We start from the raw sequence: 10,010 nt of genomic DNA, 5'->3' as shown, positions 1-10,010 counted from the left end.
GAATGCCACATGTCATTCATCAGGGCGGGTCTCACCTGGTTTATATGAGACCTGGTCTCATATAATTTTTTTCCGTCCGGGACAAAGGAGCCGAGCAGCGGACATTCTATGCCGAGGACCGACCGTGGCACCGCCGCACCGGGATGAAGCTCGAGACCGGCAGACCTTCCCTACAGTGGCACGGCTCGTCGCCGAGCAAGCCGATGAGGAAGGAGCAGTGAGGCGCCGTGCGCACATCGGCGCACCGAAAAAGGTCAGCGACGCCGTGCAGGTGTGCCAGGATCTCCAGTACGACGTCCTCCGGAGCCTCACCAGCATGAGCACTTCCGGGCCCCTCACCTGTCATGTCATCTGCCCCCGCCCCGCGAGAGCGCCGCGGGTGTGTGCATGTTGCTACTGTTACGGGTGTGTGCATGCCATCGCTGGTACTGACTGGTGTGCGCATGTATGCATGCAGGCAAGCATGATTACTTCCTTGCTAATTACCCTACATACGAATCCAATGGATCCTTGCTAAGAGACACATATCAGACCAGATTATTTATAATCCCAATTCCTATACTTTAAACAGAGTACATTAGAAATTTAGAACAATGTGCAAACTTCTTGCCTCCTCTAATCAGAGATTCAGAGTACATATCTGATTTGTTCAAAAAAATTACATATCTGAATTTCTTTTTGTCAGATTTCACCATTGTTGATTGGTTTATTTCCATTTTCTATAGTTAAATTTATTTCTGCTACTTCTTTTTGGGTTATTATTACTACTATTGAACATGTAAACCGCATGAGTTTCTCAAATTTAAGTTAAACCCATGCGTGCTAAAAAAAATTCGCAGCAACGCGCAGGGTGTTATCTAGTTTAAACCAATAATGAGGCTGGGCAACTCGCTCCCAGGAGGCTCCCCCGACTTGGGCTTCGTTAGCCATCCGATCTACCCTTCTGGCGTGTCCGGGCCGTCGGATCTTTCAATAACCAGATTTTTCACCTCACGGTCATTTCGACTCGCCAATGACGAGTGGGCTCGCGCCTCGTGTTCATTGGCTGGTTGGCCATTTCCGCATGAACGACACTTTGCTCAATCTGGTCCGTGTGCTACACACCCAATCTCGCTCGCACACCAGGCACCGCACAACCCTAGCTCCCACTTTCCCCTCGATCCACTGCCCCTCCCTCCTCCCCGCTTGTCACCAGGGCCTCGGCATCGCCTACTCCTCCTCCACCACCATTGCTTATTCCCCACCTCAACTTCCCTCTCTACGTTGTTTATCCGGTCATCGGCGGTGCCTGGATCCAGATTTGGCGCAAGTAAGGCCTGGTGGTGGGGCGAAGGGGCACTGGAGGTAGGCGGACATGACAAGCAGCTGTCGGCCCGTCGCGGGTGAGGCTCCAAGAGGGAAGAGGCGGGGACGGGAGGCTCAATGGAAGAGGGAAGATGGATGAGGCGGGGACAGGTGAAGCAGCAGGCTGGTCCTCGTGGAGGCGGCGCTGCCGGCCAGGGGCCATTCGCGGTTTTTATCTGCTGCCTTCTTACTCCGGGGCATGCCAAGGAAGAACTCACGCACACCAGCCAAGGTAGGCTTCCACCTTCTTGCTCACGTTCGTGGTCCAGGCGACCGAGGCGAGCCAGCCCGCTCGAGCTGTCCGAGGTGAAACTACTTGAGGTTTCAGTGCACATTCTTAGATTTTTCCTTCCATGATGGCTTGATGTAGGAGGAGCCATGATGTGTGTGAGGTAGAGGTGGATCATTGGAGGTGAAGCAGGTCTCCTGGATGCGTGCTTCATCTGAGGTGAGTTGTTTTGGTGATTCTTGATCTACTCTGTCATTTCCTGAGTAAATTTTAAGTTGTCAGGTTATATTTAGGTGTTTTTAGTTTCACATGATTGTCATTGACAGAAAAATATCACTCGTGGGGCAGATTTAGGTAAATTTGGGTGTTGGTATATTTTACTATGTCAAACTTTCATTTTCAGTTTCACGGGGTACTTAAGCAATGGTTGCCCCCGCCACATCACATACCATGTGAGATCAACGAGGACAATGATAGTTGAGTTCTGACGAGAGTTAAACAAATAGTTCACTAACATTGATAATGATTGGGTAATTCCATTCTGTAAGTTGCTCTGCTGTTGAAAGCTATGATGTGGAAATTATAGCTTGGTTCATATAGTTGCTCTCATTATGCTTTTCTTCATTTGAACTCTTTGACAGATGCTCAGATTATAAGAAAGAGGAATTTTGTAAGTCAGACATCGATTGCTCACCTTTGAAGGTTACAAATTCAAGTGCTAGGCTTTAAGGATGAAGCAAATCCCAATCTAGAAACATGTTAGTCTATCTTGATGCGATTGTACTTCTTGAACCATTTGTGCACCTGTATTTTTCACCATGGCAATTGAATGTGCAGGTGTCGTGCACCATATATTTGTCACCAGAAACGAATGTGCAGGCGACAGCCATTTGATTAGTGTTATATCCAACTAAGGTATCCTTCCACCAAATGACCACATCTGAATTTGTTTAACTACAATCCGATGCAACAGAGTTATGTATTGTTCTCATAGTCCATCCGTTATATTTTTGGCTTTCAAGGCTAGCTGACTTCAGTTTGATTATAAATTCATCTACAGCAGCACAGACAGGTAAAAATGTTTTTTTCTTGTTTTATAGTTTTATGTCAAAGTTTTCTTTTACCTTAACTTTTCAATTGTACTCTGCTTTGTAGGTTCTGATCATACCGATTTAGTGATTTACTACAGTTTGATTGCCGATTCATATTTTATTCTTTTATATTATGCAGCTTTCTCTGTGTACTGTTGGGATAAATTCCATGAACTATGTATCTTGTTTAAATGGCTAGGATTTGAGATTGTTTGAATCCATCATGACACAATATTCTGACCATCAACTAGGGTGCTCAATGCACAATAGATAGCTTTTGGTTGTCACCATTAGGACACTTTGAGGTTTTTAATAGCTGAAATATGCCAACTGCAGATCAACATGGTAGTTACAATGGTTCCATGTCCTAATTAGTTATTTTATTTTGTTTTGCAGGCGTATTATCTTGGAGGTTCTTTCTTATTTTTACTATAGATCAAGTTTCTTTGTTTCCTTTCTAGCTACCTCTGCTGCATTTGTTTTATATATCCTATATGCTTTAAATATCCTATATGCTATCATGATCCTTGCTTCAGTGATCATGTTGATTCTCCAGATTTGGTCGGGTGTTGTGTTTTTTTCGTCCTTGTGCGCTTTGATTGATGTGCTCTGGCTCTGTGACTGTGATGATGCACAGGCAATGGCAGCATGGGTGGCATGAGAGGAAGGATGGGAATCAGCTACTTGCATTCGCACGGAGGAGGCAACATCGATGCGATGGCACGACAGAGGAGGTTGGGCTCGTTGTGGAGCTTCTTGAGGCAGCAGGACGTCGGCGAGAGCATCGCTGCCGGCAACGGCTCGAGAGACCTCTTGAGGATCTTCTCCATGAGCACCTGGGACGACACCAACTCCAACATCATGTTCTCAGCGCCCGACAGCAAGAAGGCCGAGGTGCTCGGCGACAGCAATGTCTGCATGGTCACCAGCTTCAGCAACATCGACGCCCAGGTAGGAATAACTTCACATATATACACTTCATATCCATCCAGACTCTCCCGTCTGCCAATTGTTTAATGCTACACTTCTACTAACACCTTGGTCCAGATTTAGTTAGCCCTCTCGAGTTGGACATGCCCAGCATGGACGACTACCTGCAGCTGTAGTAGGACTCCGCCGACTGCAGAGTCCACGCCAAGCGTGGCTGCACAACTGACCCATAGAACATCGCTTGGGAGGGTTAGTTAGTTTCCTACAACATTTTCGGTATTCGTCTTGGTGTCGGATGTTTATACTGAACATTTTTCTTGCTTATGCTCTTTAGGAAAGAAGAACAAGGATCAATAAGAGGCTAAGGAGGCTGCAAGACCTCATTCCCTACATGGACAAGGTCACAAGGTAACTAAATCAGCTGAATTGATGCACATTGTCAATTATGTTACGACATGGAAATGAAATTTCACCAGGAATTACAGAAAATTGTACTCGCTAAAGTACTAAATCTGACAACTACATGCTGCATATTTAGCGATAAAACTGAATACTAAAGTACTAAATTTGGTGTTCCTAACCCGAGTCGGAAGTGTTGCCCACGAAAATCGGTAGTTCTCAATAACTCGGACCTTAGTTACTTCAGATTTCAGAATTGCAAAAGTGGCAACTCAAAAAAACTTAAATGTTGGCTATACTTTCTGTCGTTATCATGATAGTGCAATACTTTGTAGTAGATTCTCTTCGAATCCTTCTCTAACAAGGTTATGGTAGTAATTTGGACAAAAGTTGCTACAATTTTTTGATTCCCAGTTTATTCTACCATGGATTCCCTCTGGTATGTGCATGTTTCAGAACTGAATATACACATAGAACAAACTTAAGAGCCAATATTAGTGCTAAAGGATTACTCTGATTGCCGATCTATGTTGTCACGGCAATACACATTCATGAAATATGTGACCAACTTCCCCAAGGTCCCACATTGTCTACTCAGGTTAATTCTCGATCTACAACCTCCAAAACCTGCAGTTCTATTTTAAAAAATGCTTAAGCGCCCATTGCTCTAAGCGTCAGCCTGTCGCTTTGCTTATGCTTCATGCTTTCCTGAACATTGATTTCTATCAAACTTGTTTTTTAAGTTTTCATGCTGATTACTGATTGTGGGAGCTGAATTGTGCTCCGGTGGAAGTGTTAGAGTGTAGCATTTTTGTAAGCATAATCTATATCCATTCCTATTGGGAACATACCCATGTAGGTTTTCGTAAGAATCTTGTAGGAGCATGCTACTAGGACTTATGTAGATTGGCTATTCTAGACATTGGCATTAGAATGGTCTGCATGCTATATATGGTCTTAGTGCGTCTAAAAAAAGCACGTGTTAAATAACTGTTAGCACAACTATTTCTAACAAATTGAAAGTTACTCTCGTTGGTATATATGAGGCAATATCTAATTTTTTTTGAATAATGGTTTTATTAATTGGAGTTCTGGGAAGGCCTGGAAGACATGGTTAGGAGTGTGCCGATTGGTGAGAACACCAAGAGGGAGTTCTGGGAAGGCCTGGAAAACATGGTTAGGAGTGTACCGATTGGTGAGAAGCTCTTCATAGGAGGAGACCTCAATGGCCACGTGTGTACATTTAGCACAGGTTTTGAAGGGGCGCATGGGGGCTTTGGCTATGGCATCAGGAATCAAAAAGGAGAAGATGTCTTAAGCTTTGCTCTAGCCTACAACATGATTGTAGCTAACACTCTCTTTAGAGAGAATCACATCTGGTGACTTTTAGTAGTGGCGAACACTCTAACCAGATTGATTTCATCCTCTCGAGAAGAGAAGATAGGCGTGCGTGCCTAGACTGTAAGGTGATACCTGGAGAGAGGGTTGTACCCCAGCATAAGCTGGTGGTTGCTGACTTCCGCTTTCGGGTTCGTGTCCAGCGGGATAAGTGTGCCAAAGTCGCTAGAACGAAGTGATGGAAGCTCAAGGGGGAGGTAGCTCAGGCGTTCAAGGAGAGGGTCATTAAGGAGGGCCCTTGGGAGGAAGGAGGGGATGCAGACAATGTGTGGATGAATATGGCGACTTGCATTCGTAAGGTGGCCTCGGAGGAGTTTGGAGTGTCCAGGGGAAGGAGAAGCGAAGATAAGGATAACTGGTGGTGGAATGATGATGTCCAGAAGGCGATTAAAGAGAAGAAAGATTGCTTCAGACGCCTATACCTGGATAAGAGTGCAGACAACCTAGAGAAGTACAAGATGGCGAAGAAGGCCGCAAAGCGAGCTGTTGGTGAAGCAAGGTGTCGGGCATATGAGGACCTCCACCAACGGTTAGGCACGAAGGAAGGCGAAAGAGACATCTATAAGATGGCCAAGATCCGAGAGAGGAAGACGAGGGATATTGGCCAAGTCAAATGCATCAAGGACGAAGCATGCCAACTCTTGGTGAAGGACGAGGAGATTAAGCATAGATGGCGGGAGTACTTTGACAAGCTGTTCAATGGGGAGAATGAGAGTTCTACCATTGAACTGGACGACTACTTTGATGAGACCAGCATGCGTTTTGTGCGGAGAATCCAGGAGTCTGAGGTCAAGGAGGCTTTAAAAAGGATGAAAAGAGGCAAGGCGATGGGCCCTGATTGTATCCCTATTGAGGTGTGGAAAGGTCTCGGGGACATAGCGATAGTATGGCTAACCAAGCTTTTCAACCTCATTTTTTGGGTAAACAAGATGCCAGAAGAATGGAGACGGAATATATTAGTACCAATCTTCAAGAACAAGGGGGATGTTCAGAGTTGTACTAATTACCGTGGAATTAAGCTGATGAGCCATACAATGAAGCTATGGGAGAGTCATTGAGCACCACTTAAGAAGAATGACAAGCGTGACCAAAAATCAGTTTGATTTCATGCCTGGGAGGTCAACCATGGAAGCCATTTTCTTGGTACGACAACTTATGGAGAGATATAGGGAGCAAAAGAAGGACTTGCATATGGTGATCATTGACTTAGAGAAGGCCTATGATAAGATACCATGGAATGTCATGTGGTGGGCCTTGGAGAAACACAAAGTCCTAGCAAAGTACATCACCCTCATCAAGGACATGTACGATAATGTTGTGACAAGTGTTCGAACAAGTGATGTCAACACTGATGACTTCCCGATTAAGATAGGACTGCATCAGGGGTCAGCTTTGAGCCCTTATCTTTTTGCATTGGTGATGGATGATGTCACAAGGGATATACAAGGAGATATCCCATGGTGTATGCTCTTTGCGGATGATGTGGTGCTAGTTGACGATAGTCGGACGAGGGTAAATAGAAAGTTAGAGTTATGGAGACAAACCTTGGAATCGAAAGGGTTTAGGCTTATTAGAACTAAAACTGAGTACATGATGTGCGGTTTCAGTACTACTAGGTGTGAGGAGGAGGAGGTTAGCCTGGATGGCCAGGTGGTACCTCAGAAGGACACCTTTCGGTATTTGGGGTCAATGCTGCAGGAGGATGGGGGTATTGATGAAGATGTGAACCATCGAATCAAAGCCAGATGGATGAAGTGGCGCCAAGCTTCTGGCATTCTCTGTGACAAGAGAGTGCCACAAAAGCTAAAAGGCAAGTTCTACAGGACGGCGGTTTGACCCGCAATGTTGTATGGCGCTGAGTGTTGGCCGACTAAAAGGCGACATGTTCAACAGTTAGGTGTGGCGGAGATGTGTATGTTGGGATGGATGTGTGGCCACACGAGGAAGGATCGAGTCCGGAATGATGATATACGAGATAGAGTTGGGGTAGCACCAATTGAAGAGAAGCTTGTTCAACATCGTCTGAGATGGTTTGGGCATATTTGAACGCAGGCCTTCAGAAGCTCCAATGCATAGCAGACGGCTAAAGCGTGCGGAGAATGTCAAGAGAGGGTGGGGTAGATCGAATTTGACATGGGAGGAGTCCGTTAAGAGAGACATGAAGGATTGGAGTATCACCAAAGAGCTAGCTATGAACAGGGGTGCGTGGAAGCTTGCTATCCATGTGCCCGAGCCATGAGTTGGTTGCGAGATCTTATGGGTTTCACCTCTAGCCTACCCCAACTTGTTTGGGACTAAAGGCTTTGTTGTTGTTGTTGTTGTTGTTGTTGTTGTTGTAATGGTTTTATTAATTGGATGATTATCACTTTCATGGTGCCCCTACTTTCAGATATGTAAAATCCAGGACTCTATGTAATGTGCCTTCAGTATCTATTCAACAGTTGAATAGCAACATCAAATCATTCTCTCGAACTTATTATATCATGCTCTCTAACTTCTTGACATTTAATTTCATTTAAACAAATCTTGTTCATAGAAAAAAAATATTTTATAGAAAAATAGCCCTTTATTCTGTTTATTATCTCTAGCTACTTCTATTGTAGTCCTTGCTTAATAATGTTGTTTGTCTTGTGATTGATTCAGGATATTCTGTGTCCCAAGCCCTATAGAATAATGTCCAGTCTAATTTCAGCAGTGGGCATGACAGCCTCATACTTCTCTCTTCAATATTGAAGAAGCGGCTTACTCGGATCAATGGGCATGCACTTAGAAAAATAGCTAAAGTGTACGAGATATTCCTAGAGTAAATAAAGGGCATGGTGTGCTCATAAGTTAGACAGAAGCAAAATGTTATTTATTATGCTCCTGTTGTATCCTCAGACATTTTCTTCCACCTACCAATACCTCAGTATTGAATATCTACTTTCCCATCGTCGTAAACTGATGTTAGTATTTGTGCATACTCTTTATCTTAAGTGGGATTTCTTTAAAAAACATGCCTTTATATTACCAAACAACATAACAAATTATACATCCTCAAGTATATATTTTAAGAGATGACTCTTAATTTCTGATATAAATGGGTTACAAATTGTATGGATTTGAATTGGACACTGTCATTTGGTGCAACTACATCTATGCATGCAGAGAAATCCGAGGTAATAGGAAGGGAGAAACCTCACAAGTTTCACGGTCACAGAGTTTCACTAGGTAGCATATGGGCCTTTCAAATACCTATACCTGTGCCTCCATATGTGTGAGAAGTTATTCTTTTCATGCACATGCAAAATAAAAGTTTAATAGAAACACTGCTAAAAAACCTCCTTAGCAGGTTTATAGATGTCCTAAAAATATATTCTTTTTCATACATAAAACTCAAAATTCTTAGCGTGCGCATTACCCAGACAAATGAATACTAAAAAAATGCACTTACAACACGGGATGATTTAAACTTGAGTTTTCTTCTACCAAAATAGAATGTGCATATGCATCCAGTTGTGAACAACAAAACACCTTTTTCTGCTAAGGAAAATTAGATTTATTGTTACGTGTGCTTGACCACAGCTAAACCAACTAAACATAGATTTAATTTTAAATAGGGCTTTCTCCTACCAAACTAAGATGTGTATTTACATCGTTTGTCCCTACTAAAGGAAACTAAATAATGCCTTTTCTTATCGCAAGCATTTGACATCCACAACTAAACATTGTGGTTTGTATGCTTGAAAATACATTTTTAACTAAGCTTGAAAATTCTTATGTGAAGTGAAACTGTATCTAACACTTTGTAAAGAACAAATGAAACACTTTTCAAATAACTATTAGTCTAAATCGACACAATGTGCCATTTGACATGATAATCATAAATGATTGCTAAAGAGTTTGAATTGGTAAAGTGGTTGCATCCGCTGTTTCAAGTCTGGACTATTCCTCGGTGCTAAAACCTAATTTCAAACACGAAAAGGAGCCCTTCCTTCTGCAGGCTGGAGCATGCTGCGGTTGTGCGGGGAGCGAGCACACGAAGGCGAGTTCCACGGGATCTGAGGAGGGCCTCCGTCGAGCGGGCTTGCGATCTGTGCTGTGCTAGAGGAGAATGGCCAGGCAGGAGCGAGTTCTTCGGTAATGCGCGGGTTGTAGGCGGCTCTATGTGCCGACGACTATGGGCTTGATGGGCTCCAGGTGGCGGCGTGTGGCAGGGCGGGCACCGGCATCCTGTTCTGAGGGTGGCTGCGATGACATTCACGCGCATGGGGCTGGCGGTTATCCGGCGCGAACCGGTGGCAACGATGGAGATATGGGCCTGGGCCTTGGCGTCCAGATTTGAAGGTGGTTGTGGAAGACGTTAGGCGTGTGGGGCCGGCGGCCGCCAAGCGTGGGACTGCAATGGTGGTCTGGCCCGGGTTGGTGGTTGGGGATGCAGCGCCGAATGAAGACCTTGTTGCTAGTCTTGGGGGCGGGGTAGGCGACGACGACGCGTGCGGTCGCTTCTTCCTTCTAGAAGGCGTCTTTGAGGCGTTGTGTTTCTTCTCGCTCCACTACGCAAGAAAGCTCGGGGAAACCCTTGATCCCCTGGGAAGGGCGATGATGGCGACGTGTGTGTCGCACCTCTTGGGGCATTG

The 10,010-nt window shown here is 44.6% G+C and overlaps 1 long non-coding RNA gene across 12 annotated transcripts; it reads left to right on the top strand.

The window, feature by feature from the left end:
• The first annotated feature begins 1,052 nt into the window (after window positions 1-1,052).
• LOC123091570 (uncharacterized) lies at window positions 1,053-8,351 on the top strand. Of its 12 annotated transcripts, none has more exons than XR_006443317.1 (9): window positions 1,053-1,576; window positions 1,715-1,792; window positions 1,977-2,103; window positions 2,215-2,331; window positions 2,411-2,488; window positions 2,596-3,615; window positions 3,712-3,843; window positions 3,929-4,002; window positions 8,035-8,351. It is a non-coding gene; the product is annotated as an uncharacterized lncRNA (long non-coding RNA). The 12 variants fall into 12 exon arrangements; XR_006443319.1 differs by lacking the exon at window positions 1,977-2,103 and having other exon boundaries at window positions 1,057-1,576; window positions 2,596-2,645; window positions 3,061-3,615; XR_006443316.1 differs by lacking the exon at window positions 1,977-2,103 and having other exon boundaries at window positions 1,059-1,576; window positions 2,411-2,645; window positions 3,061-3,076; window positions 3,302-3,615.
• Window positions 8,352-10,010: the final 1,659 nt, after the last annotated feature.

This window comes from Triticum aestivum, chromosome 4B, assembly GCF_018294505.1.
Source record: "Triticum aestivum cultivar Chinese Spring chromosome 4B, IWGSC CS RefSeq v2.1, whole genome shotgun sequence".
In the NCBI taxonomy this organism is placed as follows: Eukaryota; Viridiplantae; Streptophyta; class Magnoliopsida; order Poales; family Poaceae; genus Triticum; species Triticum aestivum.
This window is presented reverse-complemented; position numbering and strand designations above follow the sequence as displayed.